We start from the raw sequence: 26,767 nt of genomic DNA on the forward strand, positions 1-26,767 counted from the left end.
AATAGTATAAAAGTTCTAAATTCTAACCTCAAAAACAGACAACAATAAAATGTATTTCTTTCAGAGTTGATAATATCCATTACATGATAAAATGCGCTGATGGGTTAGGCTATGGATTCGGCTATATTCCATCGTCATTGAAGCTAGATCATAGAATCATGTTAATTTGACAGACTGCAAGTGTTATTAGTAGCACAAACAGCTAGCAGCCCAGCTAGTATTGTTCTTTCTGCTTGCAACCAACCTGGTTATATTGATGTCAATGCTAAATTCGCTGTTACAACTGTATGATCGCTATGCTGTCCCATTTGTTATGGGATTCGCTATTAACATGGGACAGTTATGCTTAGAGCACCAGATTCTAAGAGCGACCAATTTTGGCCAATCACTGGAGACAAAATCACGCGAAACAATTAATAAATTAAATTATTGCTGAGTAATTTTTGTTGTATATGAATAAAACATATCTATTTTCTCGTTACCTATGGCTAAATAACCATTAGAAAGGTTATGAGTTTATGTTGTCGCATTTTATAATCATTTATACTACTTTCAAGCGATCGATTTTCAAGATACGGCTCGCACTTTAACCACCCCTTCACCGTGCCATCAAAATATAAATAAGTCATACTCCTAATGAACTAATATTTATTAAAACATTTACTAAATAAAAACATAGACCTGATAGTTTGTTTGCAAAAAACATCGAAGCACAGTGAGTTTGTGTTAAAACTCTATCTTTGATCCTAGTGCTGCAGGATTTTGCCAACATTTATATTATTTTTATTCAAAAAAAGTATTACGTGTACACTATGTATATGGACTTCTAAATTTGGTAATTGTTACGAATCACACTCGGCCTGGCCTTGGGTACTACTTGATCTCCCACGAGCATGGTCCTGCCGGAACTATGTGTGCTTTGCCCGATACAGGGGCAGCCTGTCCTAGCGAGGCTGCCTCTTGTGAATCGAAACCGCTGAACATTCCGATGAGGGTATGTCCAACGGTATTACCGGCGGAGCCGATCGCTACACTACCCGCAGTAGCTGCGATTTGAGCAATCAATCCAAATGCCTGATGGGAAGCTACCATTGGTGCAACGACAGCCGAGTGTGACGCAGGCTGGACCATCGGCTAACTCGATTCCGGCGAGGTGGGGCGGCTGCAATTGGTGCGGACCTATGAAGCGATGTATATAATTTCAAGGACATTTGCAACGCAATTACCAGAGATCATCAAAATGTTTCGTGGCTAACGTTGTAATTCAGCAAAAAAAACAAAAGTTAAATTGATCGCAACAAATAAAATCGCTTTCTTCAACGAATCGTGGACAAGAAAAATCCAAATGCCAAATTTAACGGAACATTGCCTGATGACGTCAAATAAAAATGAAAGCCTAGCGAGCTTGTTAATACAAGATATTCGCATTTGAAATCGAACCAAATCAAGTTTCTCATACTGTGGTCGAAAACAAAAAATTCCAAGTCTATGTAAACAAGCTCTGCGAACTGTCAAAAAAGTGAGGTTAAACATTTTCATCCAATGTTCATACAGCGAGAGGTGCATTTTAGTTTGTTTACATTGCTAATGAATTTTGTACTGCGATTCACCACTTCATTTACCGCGTTGCCAAGAACTTAAGTGAAAATATTCAAAGCAGTGCTGCCCAAACGCACATTTTAAGTCCCACCATTCTTGCTGAGGTGAAAAAAATATTCAACATTCTTGCATATTTCAAATTTTAAAAAATCATTAAAAAATCATGATAGCTCCTAAAAATCTCATTTTTACGGAAATGTTCTTATAAATGTGTAATCTTTCGATTAAAAATAAGAAAAACAGGTGTTAGGTCAGACGAGAAAGGTCTATTGCTCCCCTGAAACCTATAACAATCCCTAAAATGGAACTATGTGCTGTCTTGTTGTTGTCAAGACTAGTCCCCAAGTGTATCTCGTCTTTGAAAATTGACATTCAACGCGTATGCTTGTGGTCCGACAGTCGTATCGTACTTGCTTGGCTGAAGAAGCCTGTAAGCCAGCTCGAAGTCTTTGTCCGCAACCGCGTGACAGAGATTAATTCCACCACCGACAGCTTCTACTGGTCTTATGTCCGTTCTGAAGAAAATCCAGCTGATGTTGTGTCAAGGGGACAATTACCACAGGCTCTCGCGACTAACAGTTTGTGGTGGAATGGATCGCCTTTTTTGAAATTAGTCCACTATGAGGTAGCCGTTCCAGATTTACCTCAAGAATTTGAGTTGCCCGAAACCATCCCGGTTATGCTCGTTGTCTCTGCCACAGTTGTGTTGCAAGATGTTCCTTTTCTTGAAGCCTTCGGCTCATGTCGAAAATTGCAGAGAGTAGTTGGCTATGTTTTACGTTTTGCAAATAATTGTAGATCAAACCATGCCGATCGCGTATGTTTCAGAAACTCGACGATACCCGAATTACGAAGATCGATGATTACCATTGTTGGACTGGTTCAACGCCTTGATATGTCGGATGAAATCAGTTTGATTTCATCAGGAAAACCTAGTCGTCGTTTCGGTTCACCAACACGGGAGGTGGATGGTTTATTGAGAGTAGGTGGTAGATTAGAAAACTCTCATCTGTCTTACGATGCCCGCCATCAAATTTTGCTCCCAAACAAGAATCCAGTCTGTGAACTACTTATTCGTGATATCCATTTAGAAAATCTCCACATTGGACCCTCTGGATTAGTGTCACTTTTGCGCCAGAGATTTTGGTTGATCAATGCCAAATCAACAGTTCGAAAGGTGTTGCGGAAATGTGTAACCTTTTTCCGATCTCGCCCTCGTTGTCTCCAGCCCATGATGGGCCGCTTGCCTGAAGCTCGTGTTGTTCCCTCCGCTCCATTCTCTCGAATTGGTGTCGACTTTGCCGGACCGGTATTTGTAAGGGTTAGTCTCCGAAAGTCCATTCGAGTAAAGGCCTATATCTGTATCTTCGTATGCCTTGCTACCAAGGCTATTCATTTAGAATTGGTATCCGACCTATCGTCCGCAGCATTTGTGGCTGCTCTCCAAAGGTTTGTTAGCCGTAGGGGCTTAGTGGAAGAAATATATTCCGACCACGGCACAAATTTTATTGGTGCAAAATCAGACCTCCATGAACTATTTTTGATGTTCCGGGATGATCAGACCAAGCGTAAAATTGATGAGTTTTGTTCCACTAGAGAAATTGCTTGGAAATTCATTCCACCTCGATCTCCTAATTTTGGGGGGTTATGGGAGGCTGGGGTGAAGAGTACAAAAACCCATTTGCGAATGGTTCTATGCAATGCCTGTCTCAACTTTGAAGAATTCTATACCGTTCTCACGCAAATCGAAGCAGTCCTTAATTCGCGCCCCCTTTTTGCTAACTCGCTGGACACCCACGAGCCGTCTGCCATAACGTCCGGACATTTTCTCATTGGCAGAGAATTGGTGGCTATTCCAGAACCCACGCTCGAAGATGCCTCCTTGAACCGTTTAACTCGATGGAAATATTTACAGTCCCTCCGAGAACATTTCTGGAGACGTTGGTCGATCGAGTATCTTAATACTCTACAAGCACGGTCTAAAAGGATCAAGGGCTCCCCAAATGTTGTTCCTGGGCTCATTGTGTTAATTAAGGAAGACAACCTTCCCCCCTCCTCAGTATCCAGACTCGCATCACTTCCAATTGATGATAACGACCACGCTCTCGCATCTGTAGATCCACATCGTAACCCGGCGGGAGAATGTTCGGTATCGAACGTCTAAATTCATAAAAATCCCTCTTGTCTTTCCCTGACCGATATTTGCTTTAAATTCCCCACCCACTATCACCCAATCCATTATTAAATCTTATTCTTGAACACAAATCTTATCCCATTACTTGTATCTTTCCCCCATAGTTCATAAGTAGAAATAAAATCCTGTTCAATCATGTCCTAGCAAGAATTCCCCTCACGCCCAGCCGTACCATCATATTTTTTCGTTTCAATGGAGGTGGGAGGAGCCAACATCACACAAAGCCGATTCAGACATCGGAAATGAATCAGGTATAAAAGTAATGCATTTTGTACGTATCATATCAGTATTTTTGTAAATTTCAAACCGTAAACATCGCGAAATAAACAAATACAAAGAGAATCCGGAATTTTCCTTTTTGCCACCGAAAGAGCACCATTCGTGTTTCGTCCTCCACTGCTGGATCTGAGGCATCCGTTTGCTGCTGTAGCTGAGCCATCACAATACAGTCCACTGACTTGCTGCGCATCGGAGTGCGCACCCAAGGAAGCAATTAGTGTTCGTCCCATCGAATTGATCCACATTTAGACCCCACCCGCGGTAATCTATTGTGGACACCAGTTCGACTAGCACACGGACAACCTATTGCTGTTCCGAATCGACAACCGTCGTCGTTTTGGAGCACCATCAAAACAAGCCATCCAGATTCCTGATCCCATACATTGTGCACCGCACACCACCCAAACATCGAAGGCTGCAAAGCGTACTCATTCGGTGTGAGCTGCGAAAGGGGAAAGCTCGTATGTATGTACGCAGTAAAAACAATCGTCGGCAAGGCTTGAATCGTTTTAAAAGATTCTCGTCTTGTATCAACATTTTGTATCTACAAACCGTCCTTATTAGGACGAATGCAAAATGGAAAAAGAATTTAATTAGAAAGTTTCTTTTATTAACTAGTACTAAGTTTGCGCTTGTTAATTCTGTACTTTTACCAGTGAATCATAAGAAAATGTTTTCTAATCTACAAACCCGAAGGTTTTTGCAAATCTTTCCAAGAAAATCATTGCATGTGGCAACTCTGCCACTAAGCGAAAGCTACACAAAAATGAATGATGAAAATATTTTCATTTATCGAACAAAAGGATGGCCTTCCATCTGCATTGTAAAGTCAATAAATAGGAACGCCTTGATGCAAAGCGTGCTCATTCGGAGTGAGCTGCGAAAGGGGAAAGATCGTATGTATGAACGCAGTAAAAACAATCGTCGGCAAGGTTTGAATTGTTTCAAAAGATTCTCGTCTTGTATCAACATAGTTATCTATAAACCGTCCTTATTAGGATGAATGCAAAATGGAAAAAGAATTTAATTAGAAAGTTTCTTTTGTAGTGACTAATGACTTACCTTTCAATTATTGAATTGAATCAATATAAGGGCCCCTTTTCAAAATTTCGGAAGAAAAATGATGTAATATTTTGAACGCTTATATCTTTGGTTGTACTGAATGGATTTAATCAATTTCTTCGGCATTTTGTCGAAAATATTTGTACCAATGTTGTATTAAATTTTGGAATATGAAGGACATTCATTATCAACGGAAAATTAGTGTTTTGAAAAATCTTTCGAAAACGACTCGGAAAAGTGAAAATTTTCAGCCCATCCCGCACAGAGCCGTCAATATGGTGCAGCAACCGAACAATAAAATAATGAAAAGTTTATATATAGGTCCACTACATGTTTGTTCCTATGATTATTCGTATTGGGTTGCTTGACGAGAGCAGTTGGTGGGGGAAATCCGGCATATTAGTTTTGGCTATTCCATTAGAAGCCGGATGGAAAGGAGAGGCTCATGCACGCCACGAGAACGAGCGAGAAAGCGATAGTAGTGCATATTAGCGAAAGCCTTACGTACATTTTGAACCTTAATAACTTTTCTTCTACTAAACGGATTGCCAATCGTGTTTCATAAATAGGAAGGAAAAGTTCAATGCTTGCTATCGATACATAGTTTGCTATATAAAATTTGTTTAAATAGTTTATTAAATCTCAGATTTGAGCAAGAGTAGTGAATTACAAGCGAGTTTTTATTTTCCTTTAGATTGGGATGTGCTAAATTTGGTTTTAGGAGTTTTTTTTATTTTGAATACATTTTTGTGAAACTAGTTGGCTATTATTTCAAATTATTTTAAGCTAAAATTCGCAACATTTTTTTATTGTTCAATATTCCAGCGGGTTAAAATAGATGAAACTTTTTGAATATTGATAAAGCACTGAAATCTAACAATTTTAGCAGTTTTAAAGGTTTTCAGAATCTTTTATTCTAGTTGGCCACAAATTATACGAATTTTCGTTACTCGAATTTTACAGTACATTGAAATACTTTGTATAATACCTGTTGGGTTATGTTTCGGAGCACCAACTCTTTTTAGCAAACGTTGTTTTTTACTGTTAGCTTTAAGCTAGAAATAAGTTTTATTTAGTATTTTAATTAGGTTTAAATAGGGTAATTCAATTGATTAGGTGCTTACAATTTTGGTTGACCGACAAACTGAACGGAAGGTGTGGGTCACCCTTGGCTCTTCGTTTATAAAACAATGTAGTATATGTACCTGTTAGTATTGTTGTACATATAGTTAGTATATAGGAAATAGGTTTAAATTTAAGATAATCCGTACTACTCACGTACTATTAGCTTTAAGAAATTATTAAAGAAAAGATAATGGCACTACTGCCGTAACCGTACTGACTCGTTGAAGAAAGTTAGGGTTATGTGCTATTGAACAAAAATGTGTTCACTGTTTTCTTCTTCTGCCCCACTGCATCCTGCTGAATGACGTTTCCTCGTGAAACCTCACTGTCGGCAGATCTGTCACCGTCGAATAAAGCGCTGCGCTCGGTAGCGTCGCGGCAGCGAGGGGTCTCGTCAGCACATACCCCCGCCCGTAAACCTTGGTGAGGGCCAGGAACTCCTGGAATACTGGAACTAGGTTTGCTATTCGGCTCGACGTCCAAAACAGCAAGATTTGCGGCTGGTCTTCGAATTAGACCCGCTGTGGTTCGTACCAACGCCTGCCGTACTCTTCCGTCTTGTCCAGGAAATACTGCTTCTATCCGCCCGCGAGTCCACTGGTTCCTCGCCGCCTCGCCAACCACCAAGACCAGATCGCCGACCTCCAGATCCTTGACCTCCTTGAACCATCTGCATCTGCGCGTAATTACTGGGAGGTATTCCTTTAGCCATCTGTTCCAGAATCCGTCGCTGATGAACCGCGCCAAGTTCCAGCTGCTTCTCAGTGTTGAACGACTATCTATCGGGCCAGTAGGCAGGAACTTGATGCCGGATGAATTACCCAGCAAGAAGTGGTTTGGTGTCAGAGCCTTTTGATCTGCAGATTCCAATGGGATGTATGTAAGTGGCCTTGAGTTTATCATGGCCTCCGCTTCTAACAGGATTGTTTCCAGTGTTTCATCGTCAGGTTTTCGGGTACCATCCAGCGTCGCCCCGATTGCCACCTTGACCGAGCGAACGAGCCTCTCCCATGCACCGCCCATGTGCGGGGAAGCAGGTGGAATGAACTTCCATGTTGTTTGTGAGGTAGTAAACTTTTCCGCCATCATTTTGTTGTGCATATCCAGTTTGTTGCTAGTGCCCTGGAAACAGGTGGCATTGTCCGAACAGAATTCCCGTGGCATACCCCGGCGGGAGACAAAGCGTTGAACAGCCATGATGCACGACTCCATACTCAGTGAGTGTACCACTTCCAAATGGATGGCTCTGGTAGTGAGACACGTAAAGAGGGCTACCCAGCGCTTGACGTTGCTTCTGCCCATTATGACGAGCACCGGCCCGAAGTAGTCCAGCCCGGTGAAGGTAAATGGCCGGATGAACGAAGTAACCCGCATTTCCGGTAGTGGGGCCATAGCGGGCGGTCTCGGGGAAGACTTAGCAATTCTGCACCAGACGCAGCTTCGTGTGACCTTGTCTAACAATCGACGCAGTTGCGAAATGTCGAATCGTTGCCGAATTTCGTTGAAGACGGTCTCTCGGTTGGCGTGGCGAAAGCGGCGGTGGAACCAGTCTACAAGTAAGAAGGTGATTAAATGTTGTTTGGGTAGGATTACGGGAAACTTAGCTTCGGTCGGTGTGTAGGGTGCCGCACCGATTCGGCCACGACTCCGCAGAACTTTATTCTCATCGAGGAACGGCCACTTGGTGTAGATGTCGCTGGCCTTATCCACAATATTATGACGTCGATCCGGTGGGCCTTGAGTTTGGACGAGTACGGCGATTTCATCAGGATAAACATCGCCTTGCGCCATCTTCCACAGCTCTTCTTCCGCTAGTCGTAGCTCATCGCTGGTAAGATTGCCAAGCTCCTTAGCTCTTCCTTTCTTCCGCCGAATGTTGTTGATAAAGCGGAGCACGTATGCTACTGAACGGTGCATTTTGGTCCAACTGCTAAACCGGGTGAATTCCACCAACGCAAAGTGTGCGAAATGACAGTGGGCATTCCTTAGTTCTTCCTCAGTTGGCTCAATCGGTTGTTGCGTAGGCCAATTCCTTTCGGTGGTTTGGAAGAAGTCATGAGGCTGGAACCAAGGGCTGTTCATCGTCAGCTGCGGACCAATTCCCCACTTCGTCGCGAGATCAGCAACGTTGAGTTTCGATGGTACATACATCCACTCATTTGGCTCTGTGGTTGTCAGGATCTCGCCGACGGGGACAGCAACAAACTTATGATACCGTCTGTGATCGATTGATTTGATCCAAGCGAGAACGGTTTTCGAATCGCCCCAGAAATATCGGAAATTGATTGGGTAAGAGTGCTGACTTTGGATGCTGCCGGCCAAGCGAACTCCGAGGTTGGCGGCTTTCAACTCGAGTCTGGGAATAGACAAAGTTTTCAATGGGGCAACTTTCACTTTGGCCCCGACGAGTGCCACTTGCACGCAACTGTTACTCTCCAGTCGGAAATAAGCCACCGCAGCATACGCCATTTCGCTAGCATCCACGAACACGTGTAGTTGGAGGCGATCCAGGTTCTTAGGAAAGGGTGACCTAAAGTAGCACCGGGGTATACGGATCTGGTTTAACTGTCCGGAGAGCTCCGACCACTGTCGCCAGCGCTTGTTGAGATCGTCAGGAATCTGTTGGTCCCATTCCGTACCTTTCGCCTTGGAGGAGAATTTTGCCGTGCACAAGGAAAAACGCGACAAAACTGAGCGGATCAAATAGGCTCATAACCACTCGGGCGATTTCCCGCTTGGTGGGAATGTGATCCTCATGAAGAATGCGCTGTATGTCATCTCTCATACCAAAGGAGTACACAAACACGTCTTCGTTAGGTATCCATTTAATCCCCAGCACTGATTCGGACTTTTCACCTCGCTCCAAGTCTAGATTTTTCGATGAAGGCATTGTCGTCTCTCCTATTCCGCCCAGCACCCCTACTTCGTTCGATGAGAAATTCCGCAGAGTGAAGCCTCCCTTTGAATGCACGAATTTCACCTCGTTCACAACCTTTATTGCCTCCTAAAGCGTCTCGAAGCTGTCTAAGTAGTCGTCTACATAATGGTTGTACCGGATAGCTGTAGCGGCTCGGGGATACTCGTCGGCGAACTCCTCTGCATTTAGGTTCTTCACATGCTGGGCGGACGCCGGGGAACAAGTGGAGCCGAATGTGGCCACATCCATCACATACACCTGAGGGAAATCCGATGGGTGGTCCCGGAACAGAAACCGTTGCGACTGGTAGTCGGGAGCTCGAATCTTGATCTGATGGAACATCTCCATTATGTCTCCACAAACGGCGACAGGATACTGACGAAACTGGTACAGAACTCTTGGCAGGGGGTCAACAGATCCGGTCCCTTGAGCAGCTTAGAATTGAACGACACATCGCGCACCTTTGCCGCCGCGTCCCATATAAGGCGAATCTTGTTTGGTTTCTGGGGACTAGAAACTACACCAAGGGGTAGATACCAGATCCGGCTTGGCTCAACAGACGTCAGTTCAGTTAAAGTAGCCTTGTGAGCGTAACCCTTACGCTCATACTTGAAGATCTGTTCGCGAACGCGCTGCTCCATAACCGGATCCTTTTGGAGCTTCCGCTCAAGTCCCTCCAGCCGTCGCACAGTCATAAGGTAGCTGTCGGGGAAGTCTGGGTTGTCCGTTCTCCATAGAAGTCCCGTCTCGTAGCCTGGCCCGAACGGTAGCCGCTTGGTTGTTTCCTGTAGCAACTTCCTTGCACGCTTGTCGTCATCGGATTCCGGAACTACACATGGGCCCAGGACTCCTGCGTTCTCCAACGTAAAGTAGTCGCGGAGCTGCTCGTTTAGTTCTCGATCAGGATCGGACACAGCCCCGGCGTGAAAGCTAGTGATCGCCGTTTGAGACGGTTGGCCCGGAATACATCCATAAATACTCCATCCTAGCCGACATTTTGCACCAATTGGATCGCTCGGGCCTCCTTCACGCAGCTTCAGCGGGACGCACAGACGTAAATTGTCGAGACCAATAAGTAATTTGGGTTGAACTAGCTCATAATCCTCTAGCGGAAGACCTCGAAGATGAGGGAAACGCCGTGCCAAATCACCGTATCTGAGCGTTTGCGAAGGCAGAACCAGACGACTAACCGTACGAACATCAACGATTTTGTGCCGTGCAACACAGCCCTTGCCAGCAATGCACAGTGGTCCAGATCGCTAATTTAGGAGGAATTTTTACTTTCTGACAAACCTGTATAATTTAGCCGTATCATGTCTTAGGATGAATTTGTGTACTTTAGAAGATGCTTCTTTTTATTGGAATAGTTATTAGGGTGGTTCTAATTTATCTAAAATACGAAAATAAACTTTTTACTGATGAAAGATAGAGCTCCACAGTCTTCCACAAAGTTGTAAAGTAACTTATTTTGAATAAATTTGTTGAACATATTAAAGCTCTATCTCTTTTAGTTTTTGTTATACAAGAAATTTAAAAAAAAAGATTAGGGTGTTCCTGAAAAAAACGTTTTTTTAGTATAACTTTCGTATCTTTTACTTTTTGTTAACACAACCTTTGAACAGCTTATTGAAAACTTCAAGCCGAGTATTTTTCTCCAAGACACCGAAGGTCTAACTTTTTTCTTTAAAAAGTTATGGACACTTTTCGTTAAAAAAATAGCCTATTTCAAGGCTCAATATCGCTGATGCGGGCACCTAAAATTGAATTCTGTTTCCACCACATGAAAGACCATACTTATTAGTATATTTGAGCAAAAATTGGCGAATACGATATTTTTTTAAAATTTGCAATTTAGATTTAAAGTTTGTAGTTTTGCAGGTTCAACGCATTAAAACATTTACACACATATCGTTGTATTATGAAAAAAGCCACTTTCAAATATCATTCTCTCATCGCAGCAAGCTTTGCATAAGTGAAACGACTGTCAAAAAAGGTTTCTGATTTTATTCGTTTTAAATAAAACTAGTAAATATGGATATTAGTCGAAGAGAGTTGGCGAATTTGCTTATTGCTGGTAAAAAGACAGATGAACTGCTTAAGTTCATTACAAGTAGTAATCCAAATGTAAAATTGAGACTTGTTAATGTTCGAAAGAAATTTTATATTTTGTTAAAACAACCTTTGAACAGCTTTTAGAAAACTTCAATCCACGTTTTTTCATAACTCTGAAAGTCTAACTTTATACTTTCAAAAGTTATGGAAACTTTTCGCTCATAAATAGCCCTTTTTCAAATGTCATTATCTCTGATTGGGGCAAATAAAAGTAAGTTCGGATTGAACCATAGAAAAGAACATACTTTTAAGTATATTTGAGCAAAAATTGGAAAATATTATTTTTTTAAGCATGTAATTTTAAATTTACTAACCAAAGTTTTAAATTTTATCGCATAGCGACATAAAAGAAATTGCCTAAAGCCTTTGTATTTCCTTTTCTGTTTTGCTTACATATCAACAATACAGAATGTGTTCATTAAAAATAATTTGGCTATGACAACAATTTATGATTTATATAAGGAGAATTTATTCAATGCCAATTAATTCAAAAGTAGATGCATTGCATTTTCAGGTATATCCAGCGGTGCTCGTTGAATTCGACGTTTACATTTAAGAGAAATTATAGGATCTGATGAAACAAGAAGTCTCTTGAAAACGTCATCAAGATTGACGAGTCGATCGAATTTGCGTGCGTGGAATTCTCGGAATCTGCGAATACTTTTATTCCTGGTTTCTTGAACTTCTTCACTGCACATACCTACTGGCAGCATGTTATGTTGAATAATGCTTCCTCCATGGACCAGGAGTTTATGCACGGTTGGTGAGAGAGCGTACCAACCATACAGGCGTACATAAAGCAATCGTGTATCTTCGGCGTAACTCCGGTAAGCATCCGCGTTAATTCCCAATTTGCTGTTGATGATTGTTAATAGCACATACATACGTTCTAGCAACATTTCGTCCAACCCGGTTTCTTCTGCAACGACATCTCGGTTTCTGAAAATTTTTCGAGCTGTGTTACCATCGTTAGAATTTCCGCCACCTGGCAAAGGTTCGCTAATACGAAGACCTAAACGGTCACGTAACGCTTGTCGAATTTTTATTTGTCGTTCCTTAAGCTCGCTGGTATTTTTGCCTACGCGCCAACGCGGTTTTGCTAGAGCTAAACGGTAAGCAATATTCAATAGTAACTCCATTGCTCGTATTAATGCATGTAAAGGTGAAAAAACATATAAACTATCCGGTGGATCGCTGGCTTCCAGTAAAGGATCATTCAATCGCTTTCCGGAGCGTTTGCATATATAACACGCTTGAGACGGTGTGCCTGTTACGTCATTCACTACCTTCGTATCAACCATGGAAAATATGAAGCTTGAACTAATCGGAATCTTGCGCATATTAACATTTACTATAGTCGGGACTAATTCATCGATTTGCTTGTTCATCGCGGCAACTTCATCCTTTGTTAGTTCAGGATTTTCCTTCTTGAAAATTAATTTTACTGGTCGGCACAGGGATACTGAAGATGGAAAATCATTATTCCAAAGAATGCAATCTCTTGACTCATCTTTCCGGCGACTAACTACACGTAAAGGTACTATAGATAGAGCAAATATATGCGAATCGTTATACTCGAATAGTTCTCCATTTTCATCTTCGTCAACGCACATTTGCTTGTATCTATGTTCAAGTGGAAAAGAGACTGTCAGTCAAAGTTTAGAAGAAAAATAATGTTGCCTACCGGGAATGGTTGCTGCTTCCATCGCAGCCCCACTTAAAGATAACAAACGTATTATCCTCAGGATGCAGTGGTAGAACTCCAATATTCAGAAACGAGATGAGTCGTTCCACGGTATGGTTAACAAGAGCTTGAAGGGGAACATACGCACAAGAAGGCTGAACAGAAATTCCTGAAAAAAATTGTTGATTCAGGGACGAATCTTTGAGAATAGTACATACCGATCGGATAGCATAGTTTCTTTTCTTCTACTATTTTATTATACGCGGGATAAATGTCCAAACCCTTCTGCATAACTGAGCTGCGTATGTTTTGGTACTGCGCCTTAGAAAAATCATTTTCACAAATAAATCTAAGTGCCTCCTCCGCAGTAAACGCTTCTGCAATCGGGACAGCCATAGATCCTAAATTCTCTACGGTAGATCTGACGGGACTTTTCGACAATCGTTCGATTTGTCTGCCAACTAAACGGAAACCAGTAGAATTAGCGTTGACGGCTGACGCTAAACCAAGTTCTTCCGTGGAATACTTATCGCGCAACTTTCCTAATCTTTTTATTTTGGCTCTGCGACATATTTCGGAAAATGGTTTCCTCTTTCGGCCTTTACCTTTACCTTCGACTTCGAATCTTAGCTTTCCTTCAAGCCACACAAAATTTTCCAGCTCAAACCGAATTTGCGTGCGCTTACTCCGAATCCACAACCTTCTAAATTCCAACATGAAGATTTTTATTTTCTTCCGAGCACTAACAAGTCTCAATTTTACATTTGGATTACTACTTGTAATGAACTTAAGCAGTTCATCTGTCTTTTTACCAGCAATAAGCAAATTCGCCAACTCTCTTCGACTAATATCCATATTTACTAGTTTTATTTAAAACGAATAAAATCAGAAACCTTTTTTGACAGTCGTTTCACTTATGCAAAGCTTGCTGCGATGAGAGAATGATATTTGAAAGTGGCTTTTTTCATAATACAACGATATGTGTGTAAATGCTTTAATGCGTTGAACCTGCAAAACTACAAACTTTAAATCTAAATTGCAAATTTTAAAAAAATATCGTATTCGCCAATTTTTGCTCAAATATACTAATAAGTATGGTCTTTCATGTGGTGGAAACAGAATTCAATTTTAGGTGCCCGCATCAGCGATATTGAGCCTTGAAATAGGCTATTTTTTTAACGAAAAGTGTCCATAACTTTTTAAAGAAAAAAGTTAGACCTTCGGTGTCTTGGAGAAAAATACTCGGCTTGAAGTTTTCAATAAGCTGTTCAAAGGTTGTGTTAACAAAAAGTAAAAGATACGAAAGTTATACTAAAAAAACGTTTTTTTCAGGAACACCCTAATCTTTTTTTTTAAATTTCTTGTATAACAAAAACTAAAAGAGATAGAGCTTTAATATGTTCAACAAATTTATTCAAAATAAGTTACTTTACAACTTTGTGGAAGACTGTGGAGCTCTATCTTTCATCAGTAAAAAGTTTATTTTCGTATTTTAGATAAATTAGAACCACCCTAATAACTATTCCAATAAAAAGAAGCATCTTCTAAAGTACACAAATTCATCCTAAGACATGATACGGCTAAATTATACAGGTTTGTCAGAAAGTAAAAATTCCTCCTAAATTAGCGATCTGGACCACTGTGCAATGGCGATGTTCACGCGCTGCGAGCTCGATTCAACCCGCCTAACATTTCCTGTCCATTGGAGAGTCAGGGCTTCTGTTGGACCCGTAACCTTCAATTGCTTTGCTATAGATTCCTCCAACAGTGTAAAGGAAGAGCCCTCATCTATAAAGGCGAAGATCGTTTGGACAATGTTGTTGCTGTAGAGGACCACTGGCACGATTCGGAAGAGTGGCCATTTCAGGACACCGGAGGATACGTGGCTCGCTGAGATGGCAACGTTTTCCGGAGTAGAGTTGGAAGTGTGGAGGAGGGTGTGATGCTTATGACGGCACCCTTCTATTCCACATCCATTCCAGGAACGACACAGCCATTTTCCGTGACTATTGAGGCAGGTCCGGCATAACCCCTTCTGCTGGACCAGCTTCCAGCGTTCATCCAGACACGCGCTCTTGAATTGATGGTAATCGGCCACTCGATGGCCAGCACGCCCACATGCCCAGCATGGTTTACCTTGCTTTGAGTTGTTTGATGCACTACAACCCGCTGTAGGTGATGCACAACGATTTTGAAATGTCTGCGAATTTCTTTCCGCTGAGTGTGTATGCAATGTACCGGTGTCCTTGGATTTTGTCCGGTTGTTTCTCGACGTGGACACTACTCCTGGAAATTCGAAGGATACTTCGCTAGCTGCTGTCACCAATCCGGACATGAACCTGCCGAATGTGTCGAGGGTTGCTGGATGGTTCTGCGTTTTGAAGAAGGCCCAGTTCATTCGCATTGATCCTGGCATCTTCTCCACTAACTCCTGCATCAAGGTTGGATTAGACAGGTGGTCCTGCTAACCTGCCGCTCTGAGATGATCAACCAAATTTTGCACCGACAAACCGAACTGTATAAGTGTTTCCAGCTTGTCGTGTCGCGGGGCGGGAACATGCTGAATCTTGTGTAACAGTGAACGGATGATGAGTTCCGGTCTTCCATACAGTGTGCGCAGAGTCTGAATGACGTGCGGCACACCAGAGGGTAACAACAGACGACTACGGACCGCTTCTAGTGCGCTTCCTTTCAGGCACCTTTGTAGACGCACCAGATTTTCTGCTTCTGTATAACCACAAGTAGCCGTAGACTGCTCAAAGTTGCTGATAAAGATTGGCCACTCCTCCGGATTTCCGCTAAATATTGGCAGGTCCTTACCCACGACGTGACGCGCTGCAATTTGCACCTGCGTTAAAGCAGCAGCGGGGGGTAGTGGGGGTGCTGGAGAAAGTGTGAAGTCTTGTAGCAAATGCAGCCTAGGTGCTGGAGTTGGGATTGGCGGCAGAGGTAGCGGTACGGGAGGGGCTGGTGCCGGCAATGGAATCGGAGATGGATTCAGCTTATCTAAAACTTCTCCCGGGTCTGTTCCACTTTCCTGTGATGCTAGCCAGTTCTTGACCCTCCCGAATGAGTCTGTGATAGAACTACTCTTACTGCTATCTTGCGCAGCCTGTCGGACGATCTCTTTTCGTTTCTCGAATGACTCCTGTCTAATTTTCTGCTGCTCCCTTTTTAGCGTCTGTTCCGCCAGTAGCTTGCGCTCACGTAGTAGGCGCTTTTCCTCGAGCTGGCGTTCTTCTTCCTCCAGCTTGCGCATCTCGATTTCCTCCTGTTCCAGAAGCTGTTGTTCTTTCATTTTCAACTCGTCTGCAACGAGCTTCAACTGCTCCTCCAGCAGTACTGCACGCACACTGGATGTAGTGCTTTTAGCTGGGTCGGGTTTCTTTTTCCCCCTTTTTGATCCTACCTTCGAACCGACCTTGGATCCTTTTGCAGGACGTATTTCTTCGGGAACATTAAGCTGTATGCCGCCGGAGGCCTCCTGCTGTGATGCACATTTGTCGCAGATGTATTTAATGCCACGTGCTTTCACTGCATCGTCTACTCCGGCGCAATGCTCCCAGCCGTTACACACGCAGCACTGTACCATCTGGTCCTCTGCGTCGTCTGGACGTGTACAGGACTTACAGTTCCGCGGGGTGTGTGGTGGTGGAGAAACTGGATGATCTTCCATCATACCTTCCGAATCCCGAACAAAATTCTTAAAGAATGTTGGGTTATGTTTCGGAGCACCAACTCTTTTTAGCAAACGTTGTTTTTTACTATTAGCTTTAAGCTAGAAATAAGTTTTATTTAGTATTTTAATTAGGTTTAAATAGGGTAATTCAATTGATTAGGTGCTTACAATTTTGGTTGACCGACAAACTAAACGGAAGGTGTGGGTCACCCTTGGCTCTTCGTTTATAAAACAATGTAGTATATGTAGGGGAGAGAGGGTAACAATGAAACACATTTTTTCTACAATTTAATTTTGATGATAATACATGTTATTTGTGTAATCAAAAGTGATACATAGTGCCACTATGTTGTTAACTAATACATATATTTTTTCCTGCTGGTAAAATTCACGGGAAATAACATTTTTTGGATAATAAACAGTTGGTGGTAAAATGTATCAGTGTGCCCCATGGGTAGGAACTATGAAACACGATGTCGTCTATAGTGAAATATTCTACTTATAAATTTTATTCTTTTGTTTTGACGAAGAATGATCCTAACGCTTTGAATTAAAGTTATATTGAGGCGAAAATCGTTTGTTTACGAAAGAATCCACTATATCATCGCGTAACATCGAACCACCATATATGCATATTAGCTGCAATCCTGAAATAAGAGACAATTTCTACAAAATTTGGCCAAATTTACTAATTTTGGACTATATGAGTAGTATTTAGTGTGGAAAATCGGAACCCATTGACATTTTGAGACAGACCACAAAAACAAACAAAAATCACTGTTCCCCATACGCCATCGTTTCACAGTTACCCAATGGGTCTATTCATGAAAATTGTGAAATCACACAGAACCATCAGTAGTTACCAAAAAACTTTGTTCGCGGCAAATGTTGAGCATAAAATTTGCAATAAATAGCAATAGACTAAACATTTATTCAATGAATGGTAATTCATAAAGATGGAATAATGTTTATCATTGCAAATTTACTCTGGCTATCACAAAACAAACAAATATCCATTAAAAGAGATAGAGTTATCAGATCTCTTCCAAAATATAGCAACACGTGTAAAGAATTATAAATTGTGAAATATGAGGGAATTAGACGATTCCGATCATGCATTGTGATTTTATTGCGAATGTTTCATAGTTCCTGCTGATCCACTGTTACCCTCTCTCCCCTACCTGTTAGTATTGTTGTACATATAGTTAGTATATAGGAAATAGGTTTAAATTTAAGATAATCCGTACTACTCACGTACTATTAGTTTTAAGAAATTATTGAAGAAAAGATAATGGCACTACTGCCGTAACCGTACTGACTCGTTGAAGAAAGTTAGGGTTATGTGCTATTGAACAAAAATGTGTTCACTGTTTTCTTCTTCTGCCCCACTGTATCCTGCTGAATGACGTTTCCTCGTGAAACCTCACTGTCGGCAGATCTGTCACGTATGTCACGTATATAAAACGTATTTCAATTTGAAATCATTTTTGGAAAAATAGCTGAAGGCGGACAATTTCAGCTAAAACCATCAAATCCTGTTCTCCATACATCAGTAATAGTAATAGTTTATCGAGCCCTGGTATATTTGCTAATCTTGAATCGATTTGTGTAGGGGAAAGAGGGTAACAGTGGAACTATGAAAACGTATTGTTTTCATAGTTCCACTGTTACCCTCTTTCCCCTATATATTTTCCCAGAGAGCAATTTTGCTTCTCTGTTTATTAAATTAAATAGATCTGGGTCTAATGTTTCTTCCAGTTCTAGTAAATGGTTATAATTGGGGGTTTGGGCTTGAATTGCCTCTTTTTTCTTTGCCAATAATAATGTTTTTGTATATTTCCTATATGGAGCTTTCCTAAAATTAGCTTCTATTAATTTTAGGGTATTTAAACATTCGTCGATTTTATCCATTCATAGCTCTTTGCTAATTATTTATTTTTGGGTTATATGGATTGTATAGGTCGAAATGTTTTGGATCTGGGTAGAATCTTTTTTTATGGAAATATCTTTTGTTCGGTTTTGTAGCAATTGTTCTTCCGATAAGTGGGTATTTTTCATATAACTGTGTAAATTTTCCCGAAATTTCTGAGTTTTCCGGGTATAATGTTAATTCAACTTTATATTTATTACTAGATGGGTCGTTCATCCGTTGTTTGAATTCGTCCTTTTTTTCAATTTTCGCCGATTGCCGTTTTATTTCGCGAAAATATTGTATTTGTTCCTCTATCTGTTCTAAAATTATTTCAATTTCCGACATTTTGTTTTCTTTTGGTTTGTGTCGCCTTCAAATCAATCTCAATACACATTTTTTTCGGGTTTTTAATTATCTCAAATCAATCTCAATACATTTTTTTTCTCGGGTTATTAATATATAGATATATTTTTGTAATTAATTATCTACCTTGATTTATTTTAGGCTTACGCCACGATCCTCCTCGCTGCGCGTTCTGCCATCCTCTCCGTGTGCACGTCAGATCTTCATAAAAATCAATCAGCGTATGTAGAATGTTGTTACTGTACTGCTGATTGATTTTTATGAAGATCTGACATACGGTGTGGAAAAAAACTGCTTTTTTCGTTTGCGAATTTTACGCATTCTCTGTGCAACCTTAATTTGTATATCACCTTGCCTAGGATGAACGTTGCTGCTGAAGCTGCTAGAATAATCATCGCCCATGTTTGGGTTTCGCTTCCTGCGAAGATTATATTTGATGACGCCGTGTCGTCGGCTGAGAACCAACCCATTTTGTTCTCACAGGTGTTTAGTTTTGTATTTTAACGCAGAAAACATTACGCACTTGCGGTTCCATTTGTTAGAAAGTTCACTTTTTGTTCCTTTTGCTACTTTGCAAATTTTTCTTAATGTCACTTTGGAAATTAGTTACTATGCTAGGCGGCTGGCACTGTTCGCCATGTCGCACTTAAATTTTTTACTTAAGTTTTTCTAAGTCTCTTTGCTGGGATTTAGTCACAATGCGGGGCGACTGGCACGATTCGCCATGTCGCTTTTAAACTTTTCACTTGAAAAAAAGAATTCTCTCTAAGTCCCTTAGCTGGGACTTAGTCACAACGCGAATCGACTGGCATTGTTCGCCATGTCGCGCTTTGATTTTCGCGCTTTAAATTTTTTTCCTAAGTCCCTTACTGGGCACTTAGTTCACTCGCGAAGCAACGAAGCTGTCGCCTGCGCGAGGTTTTTCGTACAACGTTTCGAGTCTTACTATATGTTTATTTCGACAAATTTCGGTTTTGTTAAACTTAACTATTACATTTGTGTGATTGTTCTCGAGAAGTTTGGAACAGTTTGGAACGCTTGGAAAAACTGATTGTTTGGAGAAGGCTTGTTACTTAGAAAACATCGTACCACACAGCGGACGCACCGGGTAGGGCTGTAAAGTTAATTTACATTGGCCAGCTCGGTCGCTGTTGCGCTGCAAGAATTTTCTGTGGTAATTAAATTGAATTGATCCGTGCAGTATCCAAGCGATATGACGGAAGTTTATGTATGATATTAATGAATTCTGGCTCGCTGTGAACGCGTTGCCTATTTGCTGGTTAGAATAGTCGTTTGATTGTTTTATCGGAATTTCTAAGTGTTACAAGGTATGGCTAGAATCATACGATGTAAGCTAGATGGAGTCATTTGAATTTTGTTTATATCGAAAGTATTTAACTGCTTTATCGGGACTGGATTTTATATTGACTTTAACTCATGCTTTCTGTGTAGTAATCAGAGGGATCACGTCTAAGGTCTTACATGATGATGAGTATAGATGATTATTGATCGGGTTGCGTGGTGGTTTTTGCTTAACCGCCACACTCCGCCATCGTTCCCCCCAGGGACCTCTCGGTATTACTTCTGGGGGGATGGCTGTACTTGATGTACTCATTCACTCTCGCTCATGCGTTCATACGTCCTTTATGAGGCTTACTTGGGTGCTCTCTCTATCGCACCTTGATTCACTATCTAACACTCCACATGAGGCTGACTTTTGTGCTCACCTTTTTCGTTCTTTGCGAGGCTGACTTGTGTGCTCACCTTTTTCATTCCTTGCTAGGCTTACTTTTGTGCTTGCCTCTAACATACCATGTGAGGCTGGCTTGGATGCTCACTCTATCACCTGGTTCACTCTCGATCGTACCACTTTATTATACCCCTGTCGCTCCCCCTCGCATCCCATGTGGGACATTTTTCTTAGGCCCCACTTCTGACATACCATGCGAGGCTGACTTGTGTGCTCGCCTTTTTCATTCCTTGCTAGGCTTACTTTTGTGCTAGCCTCTACCATACCATGTGAGGCTGACTTTTGTGCTCACCCTTAACATACCGTGTGAGACTGACTTGGATGCTCACCCTTTCACTCCTCTGCCACGCCACGAGGCATCGATAGCTAAGTCCCAACATACTACGCTACGACCCTCCCATCTTGGCACAAGGCAGTTCACATATACGCCTATACACTCGCTCTTCTGCCTTGCTTCGGGGTGGATGGGTTTACCCCTTAGGCGGTTGCCAGTCGCTGCGCCAAATCTGCCTCAGCATGAACAGACCATTCACTCACTTTTTTGCGCTCGGCCTTTTTCGCTCCAACTAACCAATCACTAGTTAGTCGTGCCCATCGTCTGTTGCTCGGTGCGCCAAATTACCTGTAGTCTACATGCAATCTGGGTGGTTGCAGTCGAGACTGCGTTTCACTTCACCGATTGACACATCCGCTGAATAAGGGTATCAGGGTTGTGTCCCAGCCAAAGACGTCAAGCATTGCTCTTCTTTCGACGTCGAAACGAGGACATACGAACAGTATGTGTTCGGCAGTTTCGTCTACACCTGGGAAGTCCGGGCAGGCTGGGACCTCCGCGTGCCCGAGCCTGTGGAGATACTGTCGGAAACAAACATGGCCTGACAGGAATTGTGTCAGATGGAAGTGAACTTCCCCATAGGGTCTTCCCACCCAGCTCGATATGTTTGGTATCAGCCGGTGGGTCCACGTACCTTTCGAGGAGTTATCCCACTCACGCTGTCATTTGGCGACCGAGGTCACCCTGGTGCGCTCGCGGGCTCCTCTATTTCCACGTAGCTCGAAGCACTCCTCATCTTTCCGAATGACCAGCCCGCCTGGCATCATGCTCGCTATCACGCAGGATGCGTCGTGTGATACCGTGCGGTAGGCCGATATCACTCTGAGGCACGTCACGCGATAGGTGCTCTTAAGTTTCTGTAAATAACTGGTTACTCTCAGTGCTCTTGACCTTGACGGGCCGCCGTACCTGAGGATAGATGTGGCAACGCCTGCCAGTAACCTACGTCTACTGGCGCACACTTTTGAGCTGTTGGACATCATACTCGATAGTGCCGCAACAGCAGTTGACGCTCTCTTGCATGTATAGTCGACGTGGCTGCCGAAGGTCAGCTTGTCGTCTATTATGACTCCGAGAGACTTCAGACTCCGCTGTGAGGTGATCATGACTTCTACCACATGGATAACTGCATGTTGTGCCGACTTGCGGTTGTTGACGATAACTACCTCCGTCTTATGCTGAGCGAGCTCCAGGCCTCTCGCGCTCATCCATTCCTCCACCGTGTTGATCGCGTGTTCTGCAGTTAGTTCTACCTCAGGGATTGACTCCCCGTAGACCTCCACCATCTTGACACCAGGCGGGAACTTCAGTCTCAGAACCCCGTCATACATGAGGTTCCATAGCACCGGGCCTAGGATCGAGTCCTGCGGGACTCCGGCGGTGATCGGAACCTTTTTCTGACCCGCATCGGTCTCGTACAGCAGTACGCGGTTCTGGAAGTAGCTTTCTAAGATCCGGTACAGAGCCACTGGTAGGCTAAGCCGGTGTAACGAGAGCGCAATGGCATCCCAGCTTGCGCTGTTGAATGCTTTCTTCACGTCAAGTGTCACTAACGCACAGTATCGAATGCCTCGCCTGTTTCATTGGATCGCTATCTCGGCAGTCTTTATCACTGAGTTGAGAGCGTCCACTGTGGACTTACTCTTCCGAAAGCCAAACTGGTTGCTGTTTGGAACTCCATCCGGTCATGGAGCTTTGTTCATTGCTAGGGAATAAGCCACTGCGTGTAGTTCTTCATTCGTCACCGGAGCCACCATTTCGGCCGTGCCCGGACTGTCTCGTAGTGCAGGTGGCCAGGGGCTTGTGGCTCGAGACGGGAAGAGTACTTCGATAATCGTCGCCAACCGGTCCGGAGACCGTTCTGGGGGTTAAGAGCCCCCTTTGGTCTTGGCCATCACAATCCTGTAGGCGTCACCCCACGGATTCGCGTTGGCACTCTTGTCGAAAAACGCTCTCTTGCTGCTTTTAATGGCCTTGTTAAGGGCCAATTTCGCAGCTCGAAACACTTCACGGCGGTTCTCTCTTGAATCCTCGGTGCGGGCTCTTTGCATCCTACGTCTAGCTCTGAGGTAGACTGATCGTTGAGCTGCAATCTCGGCACTCCACCAGTATACCAGGCATCTGCCGTTTCTTGGCAGGGTTTTTCTCGGCATAGTGGCGTCGCGCGCGCGTTGTAGAACGGCTACCAGCGCATCCCCGCTTAGACTGTCGGTGTTGGCCTCCAGTCCCAGGGCCGCGGTGAAAGCTTCGCTGTTGAAGTGATTGGACTTCCACCCGCGTACCTGACAGGGATCTCCCTCCCTCGGATGCTGCACACCATAGTTGATTCTTATGCGGATTGCTAAATGATCGCTATGGGTGTAGCCCTCGTCTACCCTCCATTCCATGCCTGCAACCAGACACGTGCTGGCAAATGTTACGTCAATCCATGCCTCCACCCCGTTTCTACGGAATGTACTAGCGGAGCCATTGTTAGCTAGCACAGTATCGAGTTTCGCAAGCGCCCCCAGTTGCGCTTAGCCCCTGTTATTTTTACAGCGGCTGCCCCACTCTACTGCCCAAGCGTTAAAGTCTCCCGCTATAACTACTGGTTTCCGGCCTACTAGGTCTGATTAGAGCCTGTCGATCATCTGGTTGAACTGTTCTATGGGCCACCTTGGTGGAGCGTAGCAGCTACAATAGAACACACCATTGATCTTGGCAATCGCAACACCCTCGGCGGAGGAGTGTATTACCTCTTGAACCGGGACCCGTCTCGTTGTACAGATTGCCACCATCCCAGGCCCGTCTGACACCCAATTGCTGTTGCCGGCAGGGATGTTGTGCGGGTCTGATAGGAGGCGACATCTGTCCTCGACTCCGAGACCGACTGCCACAGCAGCTGTTGGGCTGCTGCACAATGGTTAAGATTTAGCTGTGTAACGTTCACGGCTTCTTCTTATTTGCCTCACCGAAGGGACACGAAGGTCCGCCCATAGCATGATTACGGGCTTGCTTCTTAGTGGTGCAGATAAGGCATTTATGTGCCTTAGTGAAGCCCCGCTCCTTATGCCCCTCCTCGCTGCAGCGACGACATAGTTTGCTCCTGTCTGTGCCCTTACATTCGTAAGATTTATGGCCGGACTCAAGGCACCGATAGCACCTATCCACTGAGGGCGGCTGGGATATGCTAATTGGGCATACTGACCAGCCGATCTTCAGTTTACCTTTCACAGTAACCTTTTTGGTATCTGCTTTCAGTAGCCTGAGGTAGGCTACTTAGGTGCCGGAGGGTCCCCCTCTCAAGCGCACAGAGGCCCGCTCAATTGTTACGTCGCATTGCTCCTTGACGGCTGCGACGACATCGTCTGCGGTCGTGAACTCGTCCAGTTGTTTACACTGGAGAGTCATTTCCGCCCCTAACGACCTCACTTGGGCGCCTTCACCCAGGACCTCTTTTTTTTACAATGGAGAAGACCTTTATGTCCTAGCCCAGTACACGTGCTATTGGTAGGGTCCAATCTACCACACGGGGTGCACTGGGGGCGTGTCGGACTCGAATGGTGACCAGCCATTAATACCGACTAAACTCCATTGGGTTCCGCCATCATTCCTCCCAGGAACTACCTCTCGGTATTACTTCTGGGGGGATGGCTGCACTAAATGTACTCATTCACTCTCACTCACGCGTTCATACGTCCTGTATGAGGCTTACTTGGGTGCTCTCTCAATCGCACTTTGATTCACTCTCAAACACTCCCACATGAGGCTGACTTTTGTGCTCACCTTTTTCGTTCCTTGCGAGGCTGACTTGTGTGCTCACCTTACTCATTCCTTGCTAGGCTTACTTTTGTGCTCGCCCTACCCATACCATGTGAGGCTGACTTGGGTGCTCACCCTATCACCTGACCTCTTGGACCAAGGCCTTATACACTGCACTGGATTGTGCGCCTCGCTTCAGCACCAAAAGCATTTCGCCTGTGTTGCTGCGTCTCACGCTGCGCACGTCTTGCCCGAGGGCCGAGAGGCTTTCTGCTGCCCTCATCGACTCTAGGACGTCGGCATATTTGTACTTGTCGGTTTTTAACCACAAGGCCTCGCCTTGTCCTTGGCCTTCTTCGCGGGCCGCGGTGCATCCAGTGTCGGCTTCTTCTTGGTGACCAGCGTCCAGGGGTTTACGCCCCCCCTGCCCCGGTTGCACCGAGCTGCTGGTACCTTCTCTCTGTCCGACGTGGTCATTCTCGACCCGGTTAACCTCGACCAAACGGCGTTTGGCCTTGACGGTAGCACGCCGCGTGGTGTTGGTTTTTGCACCCTCGCCTGGTGACTTCCTAGGACGCTTCGAGATCGACGCCGTCTTGCGCTTGCCCTTGCCCTTCGAGGGGAACTCAGCCGCCGCTTCGAGCGACATGGCTGCTCCATAGAAGGGGAAGGGGAAGGCCCCTGTCTGGGTACTTATGTCGGCCTTCTCTCTTCCCTCCCTCTTGGAGGCTGCTGTCTGGGTTCCTCTGTCGGACTTCACCCAACATTCCACCCTCTTGGCGTAAGCCTGCTGTTCCTGTCGAACAGCTTTCCGGAGCACCAGCAGGCTCTGTTTCAGCTCCTTGCTTATATTTTGCCTCGCGCTAGTGACCTCGATTATTGCATCGAGCTGCTCCACCACTTCACGCATCGTGGATAGTAGCCCGTCCAGCGCGTTGGTAGGGCTATTTTCTACCACTGATGGGGGGGTCACTGGTGCTGTCGGATACAGCACTGGTCGCTACACTACTCTCCCTACTGGGGGGACCTCGTCAAACCACCTCTAGCAAAGGGGTTCGGCACCTCCGTTTTTTTTTAAATTTTGTTGTTTTTTACGTCGCTCATTGATCCCACGAGTCGCGCGTGAAAGAAAGGTCTTCCACGCCAGAGCTCCGCAGTAACGTGGTAAGGGACGCTTACTGTGGGGGTTGCCCAGGTACCCCACAGGCTCCGTTAACGATCGAGCATCTTTTTCACCGCCTCGATCACTCATCCCTCGGCACGGGTCGCTTCACGCCTTGGAATTGAGGTTATGACCTATTTTGCTTTACGTGGTGACCGTGGCTCAGATCATCACAACCATCCTCCTTTACCAGGGGTGGCATTCCGCATCTCGATTCGAGTGACTTGATTCGAAACGTTTTGAAGTCGTTTCGACTAAATTGCGGCATTACGTATCGCATTCGACCAAGCGTTTGAGCTTGTTAACTTGTGGTACTAGATTTCGACTGCCTGTTCGAGCGCAAACTGTCAAATAAGAGTATACACTGAGAAAATATATTTTTAATTCTGCTACGAATAAGTTTCATAAAACCAACTTTGGTAAAATATAGGACTTGTTTTCATTTATTTAGTTTTCATTTAAATTAGTTGCTTGTTATCGAAATATATGGATTAGTTTCGCAAATATAATATTTTTTCTAGTACTTAATAGGGGTACTCTATAAAACAATTGATAAAAGAACGAATCATTTCGTTTCATTCACGAAAAATAGTTTGGATATCGATGACAACTTTCATGCATCGTACGAGCCAATCAACGTCAGATTTTTGAATTCTTTAGCTAAAAATATTTGACAGGTATTTTTGTTATGGCTGAATATAATATTTACTTCAAGTTATGAGCTTTTAACTTTTGAAGCTTGAAAAATTGAACATTTTTCAATCGCTGATAGATCGAAAAGTATTTGATACATGGAAAATTATTGAATATAAAAACTCGCATGAGCTTGTCGGAAAAAATGAGATTTTTTTACA

At 43.7% G+C, this 26,767-nt stretch overlaps 1 protein-coding gene across 2 annotated transcripts in view; it reads left to right on the top strand.

Moving 5' to 3' along the window:
- The window catches only part of LOC131689462 (PP2C-like domain-containing protein CG9801), a 342,363-nt gene that overhangs the window by 229,519 nt on the left and 86,077 nt on the right, over positions 1-26,767 (top strand). The window lies entirely within an intron of this gene.

The sequence above is a fragment of the Topomyia yanbarensis genome, chromosome 3 (assembly GCF_030247195.1).
Source record: "Topomyia yanbarensis strain Yona2022 chromosome 3, ASM3024719v1, whole genome shotgun sequence".
Classification (NCBI taxonomy): Eukaryota; Metazoa; Arthropoda; class Insecta; order Diptera; family Culicidae; genus Topomyia; species Topomyia yanbarensis.